Raw genomic sequence first — 13,953 nt, 5'->3', positions numbered from 1 at the left:
ACCCAGCCTATCCAATCTTTCCTCATAGCTAAAATTATCCAATCCAGGCAACATCCTCGTAAATTTCCTTTGTATCCTCTCGAGTGCAATCACATCTTTCCAGTAATGTGGTGACCAGAACTGCATGCAATACTCTAGCTGTGGCCGAATACAGTTCAAGCACAACCTCCCTGCTCTTATATTCTATGCCTCGGCTAATAAAGGCAACTATTCCATATACCTTCTTAACCACCTTATCTACCTGGCCTACCTTCAGGGATTTGTGGACATGCACTCTATGGTCCCTTTGTTCCTCTACACTTCTCTACCATTTAATGAGTATTCCCTTATCTTGTTAACACTCACACTTCTCCCGATTGAATTCCATTTGCCACTGTTCTGCCCACCTGACCAGCCCATTGATATCTTCCTGCAGCCTACAACTTTCTTCTTCATTATCAACCACACAGCCGACTTTAGTATCATCTGCAAACTTCTTAATCATACCCCCTACATTCAAGTCTAAATCATTGATATAAACCACAAAAAGCAAGAGACCAAGTACTGAGCCCTGCGGAACCCCACTGGAAACAGCCTTTCAGTCACAAAAACACCCATCAACTATTACCCTTTGCTTCCTGCCTCTGAGCCAATTTTGGATCCAACTTGCCAATTTGTCTTGGATTCCATGGGCTTTTACTTTCGTGACCAGTCTGCCATGTGGGACCTTATCAAAAGCTTTGCTAAAATCCACATACAACACGTCAAACACACTGCCCTCATCGACCCTCTTGGTTACCTCCTCAAAATATTCAATCAAGTTAATCAGACATGACCATCCCTTAAGGAGGACACAAACAACATTTCAGATATAAAAGGGGCCAGAGGGTCTAGTAAGAAGGAGGAACTGAGGGAAATCCTTATTAGTCGGGAAATTGTGTTGGGGAAATTGATGGGATTGAAGGCCGATAAATCCCCAATCATGATGGACTGCATCCCAGAGTACTTAAGGAGGTGGCCTTGGAAATAGCGGATGCATTGACAGTCATTTTCCAACATTCCATAGACTCTGGATCAGTTCCTATGGAGTGGAGGGTAGCCAATGTAACCCCACTTTTTAAAAAAGGAGGGAGAGAGAAAACAGGGAATTATAGACCGGTCAGCCTGACATCGGTAGTGGGTAAAATGATGGAATCAATTATTAAGGATGTCATAGCAGCGCATTTGGAAAGAGGTGACATGATAGGTCCAAGTCAGCATGGATTTGTGAAAGGGAAATCATGCTTGACAAATCTTCTGGAATTTTTTGAGGATGTTTCCAGTAGAGTGGACAAGGGAGAACCAATTGATGTGGTGTATTTGGACTTTAAGAAGGCTTTCGACAAGGTCCCACACAAGAGATTAATGTGCAAAGTTAAAGCACATGGGACTGGGGTTAGGGTGCTGACGTGGATTGAGAACTGGTTGGCAGAGAGGAAGCAAAGAGTAGGAGTAAATGGTACATTTCAGAATGGCATGCAGTGGCTAGTTGGGTACCGCAAGGTTCTGTGCTGGGGCCCCAGCTGTTTACATTGTACATTCATGATTTAGACAAGGGGATTAAATGTAGTATCTCCAAGTTTGCGGATGACGCTAAGTTGGGTGGCAGTGTGAGCTGCGAGGAGGATGCTATGAGGCTGCAGAGTGACTTGGACAGGTTAGGTGAGTGGGCAAATGCATGGCAGATGAAGTATAATGTGGATAAATGTGAGGTTATCCACTTTGGTGGTAAAAACAGAGAGACAGACTATTATCTGAATGGTGGCAGATTAGGAAAAGGGGAGGTGCAATGAGACCTGGGTGTCATGGTATATCAGTCATTGAAGGTTGGCATGCAGGTACAGCAGGCGGTTAAGAAAGCAAATGGATGATATTGGCTCCAATGAACAAAATGTTGAATCATTGTGGGTGGAGATTAGAGATAGTAAGGGGAAAAAGTCACTGGTGGGCGTAGTTTATAGGCCCCCAAATAATAACTTCACGGTGGGGCGGACAATAATCAAGGGAATAATAGAGGCATGTGAAAAAGGAATGGCAGTAATCATGGGGGATTTTAACCTACATATCGATTGGTAAAATCAAATTGCACGGGGTAGCCTGGAGGAGGAATTCATAGAATGCATACGGGATTGTTTCTTCGAACAGTATGTTACAGAACATACAAGGGAGCAAAGACAGAGCATGAAAACATTTTGGCAAGTAAAATCAAGTTAAACCCAAATATGTTTTATAAATACATTAGGAGCAAGAAGAAAACTAAAGAAAGAATAGGGCCTATTAGAGACCTTAAAGGTAATCTATGTGTGGAGGCGGAAGAAGTTGGTATGGTTTTAATGAATACTTTGCGTCTGTTCTCACAAAAGAGAGGGACGATGCAGACTTTGCAATCGGGGAGGAGGAGTATGAAATATTAGATGAAATAAACATAGTGAGAGAGGAAGTATTCAGGGATTTAGTAGCTTTGAAAGTGGATAAATTCCCAGGCCCGGATGAAATGTATACTCGGCTGTTAAGAGATGCAAAAGAGGAAATAGCCGAGGCTTTGAGCATCATTTTCCTGTCTGCTCTGGCTACAGATGTGGTGCCGGAGGACTGCTAATGTTGTACCTTTGTTTAAAAAGGGAGAAAGGGATAGACCGAGTAATTATAGGCCAGTCAGCCTAACCTCGGTGGTGGGAAAACTATTGGAGAAAATTCTGAGGCTCAGGATAAACCTTCAGTTGGAAAGACATGGATATATCAAGGACAGTCGACATGGATTTGTTAACATAGAAACATAGAAACATAGAAAATAGGTGCAGGAGTCGGCCATTCGGCCCTTTGAGCCTGCACCGCCATTCAATGAGTTCATGGCTGAACATGCAACTTCAGTACCCCATTCCTGCTTTCTCGCCATACCCCTTGATCCCCCTAGTAGGAAAGACTACATCTAACTCCTTTTTGAATATGTTTAGTGAATTGGCCTCAACAACTTTCTGTGGTAGAGAATTCCACAGGTTCACCACTCTCTGCGTGAAGAAGTTTCTCCTCATCTCGGTCCTAAATGGCTTACCCCTTATCCTTAGACTGTGACCCCTGGTTCTTGACTTCCCCAACATTGGGAACATTCTTCCTGCATCTAACCTGTCTAAACCCGTCAGAATTTTAAACGTTTCTATGAGATCCCCTCTCATTCTTCTGAGCTCCAGTGAATATAAGCCCAGTTGATCCAGTCTTTCTTGATATGTCAGTCGCGCCATACCGGGAATCGGTCTGGTGAACCTTCGCTGCACTCCCTCAACAGCAAGAATGTCCTTCCTCAAGTTAGGAGACCAAAACTGTACACAATACTCCAGGTGTGGCCTCACCAAGGCCCTGTACAACTGTAGTAACACCTCCCTGCCCCTGTACTCAAATCCCCTCGCTATGAAGGCCAACATAAGAACATAAGAATATAAGAACATAAGAATTAGGAACAGGAGTAGGCCATCTAGCCCCTCGAGCCTACTCCGCCATTTAAAAAGATCATGGCTGATCTGGCTGTGGACTCAGCTCCACTTACCCGCCCGCTCCCCATAACCCTTAATTCCCTTATTGGTTAAAAATCTATCTATCTGTGATTTGAATACATTCAATGAGCTAGCCTCAACTGCTTCCTTGGGCAGAGAATTCCACAGATTCACAACCCTCTGGGAGAAGAAATTCCTTCTCAACTCAGACTTAAATTGGCTCTCCCGTATTTTGAGTCTGTGCCCCCTAGTTCTAGTCTCCCCGACCAGTGGAAACAACCTCTCTGCCTCTATCTTGTCTATCCCTTTCATTATTTTAAATGTTTCTATAAGATCACCTCTCATCCTTCTGAATTCCAACGAGTAAAGACCCAGTCTACTCAATCTATCATCATAAGGTAACCCCCTCATCTCCGGAATCAGCCTAGTAAATCGTCTCTGTACCCCCTCCAAGGCTAGTATATCCTTTCTTAAGTAAGGTGACCAAAACTGCACGCAGTACTCCAGGTGCGGCCTCACCAATACACTGTACAGTTGCAGCAGGACCTCCCTGCTTTTGTACTCCATCCCTCTCACAATGAAGGCCAACATTCCATTCGCCTTCCTGATTACCTGCTGTACCTGCAAACAAACTTTTTGGGATTCACGCACAAGGACCCCCAGGTCCCTCTGCACCGCAGCATATTGCAATTTCTCCCCACTCAAATAAAATTCCCTTTTACTGTTTTTTTTTCCAAGGTGGATGACCTCACATTTTCCGACATTGTATTCCATCTGCCAAACCTTAGCCCATTCGCTTAACCGATCTAAATCTCTTTGCAGCCTCACTGTGTCCTCTACACAACTCGCTTCCCCACTAATCTTTGTGTCATCTGCAAATTTTGTTACACTACTCTCTGTCCCCTCCTCCAGGTCATCTATGTATATTGTAAACAGTTGTGGTCCCAGCACTGATCCCTGTGGCACACCACTAACCACCGATTTCCAACCTGAAAAAGACCCATTTATCCCGACTCTCTGCTTTCTGTTAGCCAGCCAATTCTCTATCCATGCTAATACATTTCCGCTGACTCCGCGTACCTTTATCTTCTGCAGTAACCTTTTGTGTGGCACCTTATCGAATGCCTTTTGGAAATCTAAATACACCACATCCATCGGTACACCTCTATCCACCATGCTCGTTATATCCTCAAAGAATTGCAGTAAATTAGTTAAACATGATTTCCCCTTCATGAATCCATGTTGCGTCTGCTTGATTGCACTATTCCTATCAAGATGTCCCGCTATTTCTTCCTTAATGATAGCTTCAAGCATTTTCCCCACTACAGTTGTTAAACTAACCGGCCTATAGTTAACTGCCTTTTGTCTGCCTACTTTTTTAAACAGAGGCGTTACATTAGCTGCTTTCCAATCCGATGGTACCTCCCCAGAGTCCAGAAAATTTTGGTAGATTATAACGAATGCATCTGCTATAACTTCCGCCATCTCTTTTAATACCCTGGGATGCATTTCATCAGGACCAGGGGACTTGTCTACCTTGAGTCCCATTAGCCTGTCCAGCACTACCTCCCTAGTGATAGTGATTGTCTCAAGGTCCTCCCTTCCCACATTCCCGTGAACAGCAATTTTTGGCATGGTTTTTGTGTCTTCCACTGTGAAGACCGAAGCAAAATAATTGTTTAAGGTCTCAGCCATTTCCACATTTCCCATTACTAAATCCCCCTTCTCATCTTCTGAGGGACCAACATTTACTTTAGTCACTCTTTTCCTTTTTATATATCGGTGAAAGCTTTTACTATCTGTTTTTATGTTTTGCACAAGTTTACTTTCGTAATTTATCTTTCCTTTCGTTATTGCTTTCTTAGTCATACTTTGCTGTCGTTTAAAATTTTCCCAATCTTCTAGTTTCCCACTAACCTTGGCCACCTTATACGCAATGGTTTTTAATTTGATACTCTCCTTTATTTCCTTGGTTATCCACGGCTGGTTATCCCTTCTCTTACCGCCCTTCTTTTTCACTGGAATATATTTTTGTTGAGCACTATGAAAGAGCTCCTTAAAAGTCCTCCACTGTTCCTCAATTGTGCCACCGTTTAGTCTATGTTCCCAGTCTACTTTAGCTAACTCTGCCCTCATCCCACTGTAGTCCCCTTTGCTTAAGCATAGTATGCTCGTTTGAGACACTACTTCCTCACCCTTAATCTGTATTACAAATTCAACCATACTGTGATCACTCATTCCGAGAGGATCTTTTACTAGGAGATCATTTATTATTCCTGTCTCATTACACAGGACCAGCTCTGTACAATATACATCAATGATTTGGATGAAGGAATTGAGTGTAATATTTCCAAGTTTGCAGATGACACTAAACTGGGTGGCGGTGTGAGCTGTGAGGCGAACGCTAGGAGGCTGCAGGGTGACTTGGACAGGTTAGGTGAGTCGGCAAATGCATGGCAGATGCAGTATAATGTGGATAAATGTGAGGTTATCCACTTTGGGGGCACAAACGCAAAAACAGAATATTATCTGAATGGCGGCAGATTAGGAAAAGGGGAGGTGCAACGAGACCTGGGTGTCATGGTTCATCAGTCATTGAAAGTTGGCATACAGGTACAGCAGGCAGTGAAGAAGGCAAATAGTATGTTGGCCTTCATAGCTAGGGGATTTGAGTATAGGAGCAAGGAAGTCTTACTGCAGTTGTACAGAGCCTTGGTGAGGCCTCACCTGGAATATTGTGTTCAATTTTGGTCTCCTAATCTGAGGAAGGACGTTCTTGCTATTGAGGGAGTGCAGCGAAGGTTCACCGGACTGATTCCCGGGATGGCAGGACTGACATATGAGGAGAGACTGGATCAACTGGGCCTTTATACATTGGAGTTTAGAAGGATGAGAGGGGATCCCATAGAAACATATAAGATTCTGACGGGACGGGACAGGTTAGATGCGGGTAGAATGTTCCCAATGTTGGGGAAGTCCAGAACCAGGGGACACTGTCTTAGGATAAGGGGTAGGCCATTTAGGACTGAGATGAGGAGAAACTTCTTCACTCAGAGAGTTGTTAACCTGTGGAATTCCCTGCCGCAAGGAGTTATTGATGCCAGTTCATTGGATATATTCAAGAGGGAGTTAGATATGTCCCTAAGGGCTAAGGAGATCAAGGAGTATGGAGAGAAAGCAGGAAAGGGGTACTGAGGGAATGATCAGCCATGATCTTATTGAATGGTGGTGCAGGCTCGAAGGGCCGAATGATCTACTCCTGCACCTATTTATTATGTTTCTATGTTTCTATGTTTCTATGTTAAGGAATCACCAGTGTGTAACAGTCCAGCTATCTGAGATAATGCACAACAAAGTTATGTTCAATAACAAACATTTCATACCATCATTGGTCTGAAATCATAAGTATCACAGCCAATAACACCCAACCCCCGCCCACACCCCAATTTTTCCACCATTGACATAAATCACATGTTCAACATGTCCAGCAACACAGAATACAAAGGCAAAGCAGGAGCATGGTCCCCAGCCCCCATACATTGCAACAAATTGCATACACCTAGATGGAGATGTAACACAGCCATCACCTGTGCACATGCACCTCACTTTCCTTCCCCCCTCCCCTTCTTCTCCCCACCTCTACCCCTTTCCCTCCTCGCTCCATGGCGCCTGGCCGAGGAGCTCCTCAGGAGGTGCCTCATTGGGGGGGTGAACGCAGATGCGGTGGTTACACGGGTACAGGAGCAGGGACAACATTCTCTGATGCAGAAGCAGGATCTTAGCCCTTGCTCTCATCTGTCATTCACAGTGGTGGTGCGGAACCTAGGAACGGAATGCCACGCTCAGGGACCACTGGGAGGCCTGTGGCAGCAGTGCTCCTGGCTATGGTATCCAGGGACTCCGCCATGCGTGGAATGTACTCGGTCATGGTGGCCAGCTGTCGGGATATGCCCCCCAATGCTTCGATGAGCTGGTCACCAATGTCTATAGTTCTCCTGGACAACTGTACCATCTCTCCGCTCTCATGTGTCGCTCGTGGAACAGACCTGCCGCGTCCACGAGGCCTCTGCGGGGTCGGCGCAGTACTGGGGACAAATGGGGTACCCTGTGGTGAGGTGCTTGGGCCCGGTCCCTCCAGAGTGGAGGCGGGAATGACCGGAGGACCATTAGATGGCCTTGGGGTGGAATGGCTTCTGGAGCATGGCAATGCAGGTTCTTCGAAGTCCGCGTTTTCATCCGTGGAGAACAGACCCAGCGGATTGACCGGCGACAATCGGAGCTCCTCAGCACCAAATATAGAAGGATCGTCCGCCGACTCCTGCCCCGCACCCCCACCTTCTGGCCTCTGTGTCCTTGCCTAGGGCCGTGCTGCTGGCTGAGCTGCAAAACACAAATGAGGTTATTAGAGGAGAAGGGGGTGCTAGGGTGACAAGGTGAGTCCAGCGCTACACACAGCATATGCACGACAAAAGCACCACCACTCTCAAAATCATCGCAGACATCACATTACATGACCATCAACACATTGAGCATTGTAATGATTTTCATTTGGCCAGCATTATTTCTATGACACTTTTAGGAATCATCTAGGCCCTTCAAACCGGCACCACCATTCAATATGATCATGGATGATCATGCAATTTCAGTACCCCATTCCTGCTTTCTCTCCATATCCCTTGATCCCTTTAGCCGTAAGGGCCACATCTAACTCCCTTTTGAATATATCTAACGAACTGGACTCATCAACTTTCTGTGGTAGAGAATTCCACAGGTTCACAATTCTCTGAGTGAAGAAGTTTCTCCTCATCTCGGTCCTAAATGGCTTACCCCTTATCCTTAGACTGTGACCCCTGGTTCTGGACTTCCCCAACATCGGGAACATTCTTCCTGCATCTAACCTGTCCAATCCCATCAGAATTTTATATGTTTCTATGAGATCCCCTCTCATTTTTCTAAATTCCAATGAATATAAGCCTAGTCGATCCAGTCTTTCTTCATATGTCTCTCCTGCCATCCCAGAAATCAGTCTGGTGAACTTTTGGTGCACTCGCTCAATAGCAAGAATGTCCTTCCTCAGATTAGGAGACCAAATCTGTACACAATATTCAAGGTGTGGCCTCACCAAGGCCCTGTACAACTGCAGTAAGACCTCCCTGCTCCTATACTCAAATCCTCTCGCTATGAAGGCCAAAATACCATTTGCTTTCTTAACCGCCTGCTGTACCTGCATGCCAACCTTTAATGACTGAGGTACCATGACACCCAGGTCTCGTTGCACCTCCCCTTTTCCTAATCTGTCACCATTCAGATGATATTCTGTCTTCCTGTTTTTGCCACCAAAGTGGATAACCTCACATTTATCCACATTATACTGCATCTGCCATGCATTTGCCCACTCACCTAACCTGTCCAAGTCACCCTGCATCCTCCTAGCGTCCCCCTCACAACTCACACCACCACCCAGTTTAGTGTCATCTGCAAACTTGGAGATATTACACTCAATTCCTTCATCCAAATCATTGATGTATATTGTACAGAGCTGGGGTCCCAGGACTGAGCCCTGCGGCACTCCACTAGTCACTGCCTGCCATTTTGAAAAGGACCCATTTATCCCGACTCTCTGCTTCCTGTCTGCTAACCAGTTCTCTATCCATGTCAGTATATTACCCCCAATACCATGTGCTTTGATTTTACACACCAATCTCTTATGTGGGACCTTGTCAAAAGCTTTTTGAAAGTCCAAATACACCACATCCACTGGTTCTCCCTTGTCCACTCTGCTAGTTACATCCTCAAAAGCTGTCTGGGGTATTGAAGCCAAACAAATTGTCTGGGGAATTGTGTAAACTCGAAAACCCTTCTCCCCGGGAGACATTAACATAGCAACAATCAACCCAGAGATAGCCAGCCATCACTCTGAGCAGGAAACCCATCCAGCGCATACATAACAATAATGGCCCATTCTAGTAATTACAAGCTTGACATTGTACTTCCTTGTCCTTAATAAAATCGAAGTTCATTGCACCAAAACCAGTTGTCTCTTGCACTTTGTCACATCCCCAAATAAATCCAAAGTCTAGAACCCAGGGAGTGGGAGTGATTCGAACCGCTCAGAAGGTCAGAGGTGAACCTGACCCCCGAGACCATCCCCTACAGGAAGGACCACTAGATGGCCTTGGGGTGGAATGGCTTCTGGAGCGTAGCGATCTGAAAACCCAATTTTTAACGTCCACGCCGGAAATATCACCCCTTTTTGGGCAATAACCACAAAAGTGGAGGTTCTACCTCATAGTTTCAGAATAAGTGGTCGCCCATTTAAAACGGAGATGAGCAGGAATTTCTTCTCAGAGGCTCGTGAATCTTTGGAATTCTCTACTCCAGAGAGCTGTGAAGGCTGGGTCATTGAATATAATGAAGGTGGAGATAGACATATTTTTGAATGTTAAGGGAGTCAAGGGTTATGGGGAGCGGGCAGGGAAGTGGAGTTGAGGCCAAGATAAGATCAGCCAAGATCTTGTTGAATGGCGGAGCAGGCTCGAGGGGCCAAATGGCCTACTCATATTCCTATTTCTTATGTTATGTTATGTCTGAATACCCAGTAACCAGGAATGTTGAGTTGCAATTTGTGCATATCAAGATCCCACAAACAATAATGTGATGATGACCAACTAATCTGTTTTGGTGATCTCAGTTGAGGGTTAAATATTGTCCAGGAAACCAAGGAGAAATCCCCTGCTCTTTTTCGAAAATTTCCATGGGATTTCTTAAGTCCCACCTGACAGGAGCTCGGTTTAATACCTCATCCGAACGTCCGCACTTCTGCGGTCCAGCACCCCCTCAGTGCTGCACTGTAGTATCAGCCTAGATTTTGTGATCTAGAAATTGAGTAGCGTCCCGTTTGGGATGATAACTTTTGAATTGTCGCAAAAGTATATGCAGGCGAAAATGATTTTCTGCTGCCTGGAAATTCAGCTTTAGCGCTCCAAGAGAGAAATGGAGCGCTAAATCAAGCGCTACCACTTCTGTTAGAGCGCTAAAGTGTGTGGAAGGGCGGCAGAGTGCTGAAGAACGTTCAGTGCAGTGCTGCCGGCATCAGAGGCTCCTTCCCTCCCTTGAAGGGAAGGGCCAATGCTGGGTTGCAAGATGCTTTCTCTTATATCTGTGGGGCCACGGGCCCTGTTCGACTTCCATTACAGTCCCAAGCACTCTAAGAGAGTGGAGGGCTGAGGAAGCGCGCAGCAATGCACCATGAAAAACAATCAGCAAGCACCAGACTGGTGCAAAGAATAAATTTTGCCCTATCTGACCGCCACTGCCTTTAAATATCACTCCCCAAGCCAGGTGAGGTGACAACACCACCTGTCGCTGCCGTTGTTGACGACCGGCAATGCTGCAGGGGGCGGGAGTAAATATCACATCCGGATGGGTAACGGGGCATCATCATCATCATAGGCAGTCCCTTGAACGACTTGCTTCCACTCCTGAAGTGAGTTCTTTGGTGGCTGAACAGTCCAATGTGCGAGCCACAGACTCTGTCACAGGTGGTACAGATAGTCGTTGAGGGAAGGGGTGGGCTGGACAGGTTTGCCGCAAGCTCTTTCTGCTGCCTGCGCTTGATTTCTGCATGCTCTCGGCGTTGAGACTCGAAGTGCTCAGCGCCCTCCCGGATGCACTTTCTCCACTTAGGGCGGTCTTTGGCCAGGGACTCCCAGGTGTCAGTGGGGATGTCGCACTTTATCAGGGAGGCTTCGCACTGATCACACTCGATCAGCTCCGCTGGGCAGGCCACATAGTTCGCATGCCAGACACGAGACTCCCAAAGCAAGTGCTCTATGCGGAATTCCTTCACGACAAACGAGCCAAAGGTGGGCAGCAGAAACGTTACAAGGGTAACGGGGCCTAACGTCACAATCTACAGAGCGCAAGAGAGCAAGGGGGGTGCAAAGCAGCTGAATTTCTCCCCCCAAGTCTCTGGAGTGGGACGTGATACCACAACTTTCAGATTCAGAAACGAGAGAGCTTCCACTGAGTCGCAGCTGATTTAATTTTTCATTTTTGATCTTTTTTTTTGCCAGTGTCAATTGTCCTGGTGGTCAGTAACCTAAGGACAAGTTTCACAACGTCAGGATGCTCACAATGGAAGAACTGTATAATTTGTGCACATTAAAGAAAGCCATTGGCTCCACCAAGCCCAGTCCTTCCACAGACCATGTATAATCAGCTCTTGTCATGGACTCCACCCACCCACCCACTTCATGTTTCTTCCTGCCACTAAATATAAATCAAGCAATCCTCCAGAATATCTGTCCAACTTTACTTATTACATTATTCATCCTCGACCTGTTTCCTTCCTTAGAATGGCACTTCCATAGTCCCAGCAGCTCAGGAACCATCACATTCCACACAGCATTCAATTATCTCCATCTGTACTTTCCTTATAACTCCCAATCCCTTTTCTTACCATCCAGCTCTTCTTTTTTTAAAGGTGTTAATTGACGCAGTATTAGCTGGGAATCTGCTCCAAATAAATCTTTCAAACCTCAAATCCTGAACGCAGCTTGCAATTTTAGACTCCAGCTCTGCACTCATAAGCCAAGATAAATAATTTACTTGCATCTATGTTATTCGTTTCTCTCGGCATTAAGATTAAATCATGTCAACATAAATATTCACTTCCAATATTCTCACACCATCATTGTTAGCAGCCGGAATCCACATATGCTATCGCTGATTTTCCATAAATGTCTCTTGTTGAATAAGAATTGTATGTGAATCATTGCCACAATTGTCTTAATTCACTAAACTCTCAGACTGAACACAAATCTACAAATGTGACAGGATTTTCACTTTGTCGGGTAGGCTCCTTGAAGAGAGTTAAATGAATTCCATCTACTTTGAATCTTCAGCCCATTTGCACAAATTTAGATGCGTCTCAGCCGGGAGATATTGGCTTGGTATCTGTGGTACATCTGTTCCTGAGGTAGATGCACTGTGGGGTGCCAACTCCAAGATAGATTCAGATTAACACTTTGGAACCCCAGTAATGAAAAATGCATCTCTTTGTAAAATCTTCACTGCATTTTTATAAAATCATCCTCCTGGAAATCTCAAAGTATTACTCACAAAACTTATCACACTAACTTATTATTTCCCATCTCCACTCCTTACTGTTGTGTATGTGTAAATAACTGACAAACTGAGCCAGGAGAAATGTAACTTAACTTAACTAAACTCTAAACAACCCAAAATGGAGTCCCCAAACCAGCATGAACCAGCATGAGTACAGCAACTGTGAATAGCTCCCGCAGGTTCCTAATGCCCGTCCTGTGATCTGTAACAAATAGAGAATGAACACCACATATTTCCCCCTTTCTAAAACCACAGTCTATGTACAGACAAAGTCCTTGAGATAGCCAGGTCGTGTTCTGATACGCTGAGAAAGGTGTGGAGCTTGCGGTGTTTGCTCTAGGTTTTGCTTGGGAAACAGAACGGTGCCTCTGTTCCATCCTGTTGGTCTCTTCGCACTAGGTTTGGCTGGGGGTTTGAGAATGTCCAGTAGCCAGCAAAGATTCTGCCCAATCATGAGCTCAGCAGGTGTCTTCCCCATTAGCGAGTGCTTTGTCGATAGGTATATGCGGAGAATGGTTTGAACCGCTTCGTTGAATGTTTGGCCTGCTGCAAGGTTGGCTTTGAAACCCTCTTTGATGACACGGTTAAATCGCTCAACACCTCCGTTGCTTTGAGGATTCTACCGAGCAGTAAGGCGATGCTCGATAGCATGACGAATGAGGAAATCCGCGAACTGGTCAGACAAAAATTGTGGTCCATTGTCAGTGATTATGACCTATGCGAGACTCCAGCTCGTGAGCATACGCTGCAGAATAGTGATGAGCGTTGATGAGGTCACTGAACTTGTAGCAATTTTGGACTGTTTGGAATGCGGGTCATGTACTACAACAAGGAAACGCTGGTGCTGTGGAGCTGCTTCAACTGGACCGAAGATATCCAACTGAAGTTGTTGCCATGGAATGGGCTTCATTGGCGCTGGTTGGATGTTTGTGGTCTTTTCGTTCAGACTGCATGCTTCGCAGTGTGAGACAAACTCCTCAATGCGAGTATCAATTCCAGGCCACCAAACTGTGAATCGCGACATCTCTGCTTCATGCGGACAATGCCAGGGTGTCCATCGTGTGCCAATGAGAGAACACGCTATTAAAGTGACTTGGGAATTATTGCTCTATCACCACGAGCTAGGCAGCCATCATTCCAAACAGAAAATTCATCGCGAAGTCTGTTGAATGTTGAACGGGGAAGGTGGCTCAACCATGGCTAACAAGGGAAATCAAGGATAGTGTTAAATCCAAGGAAGAGGCATATAAATTGGCCAGAAAAGCAGCAAACCTGAGGACTGCAAGAAATTTAGAATTCAGCAGAGGAGGATAAATGC

The sequence above is a fragment of the Pristiophorus japonicus genome, chromosome 2 (assembly GCF_044704955.1).
Source record: "Pristiophorus japonicus isolate sPriJap1 chromosome 2, sPriJap1.hap1, whole genome shotgun sequence".
In the NCBI taxonomy this organism is placed as follows: Eukaryota; Metazoa; Chordata; class Chondrichthyes; family Pristiophoridae; genus Pristiophorus; species Pristiophorus japonicus.
The sequence above is the reverse complement of the archived record's forward strand: the minus strand, read 5'-3'. Positions refer to the sequence as shown.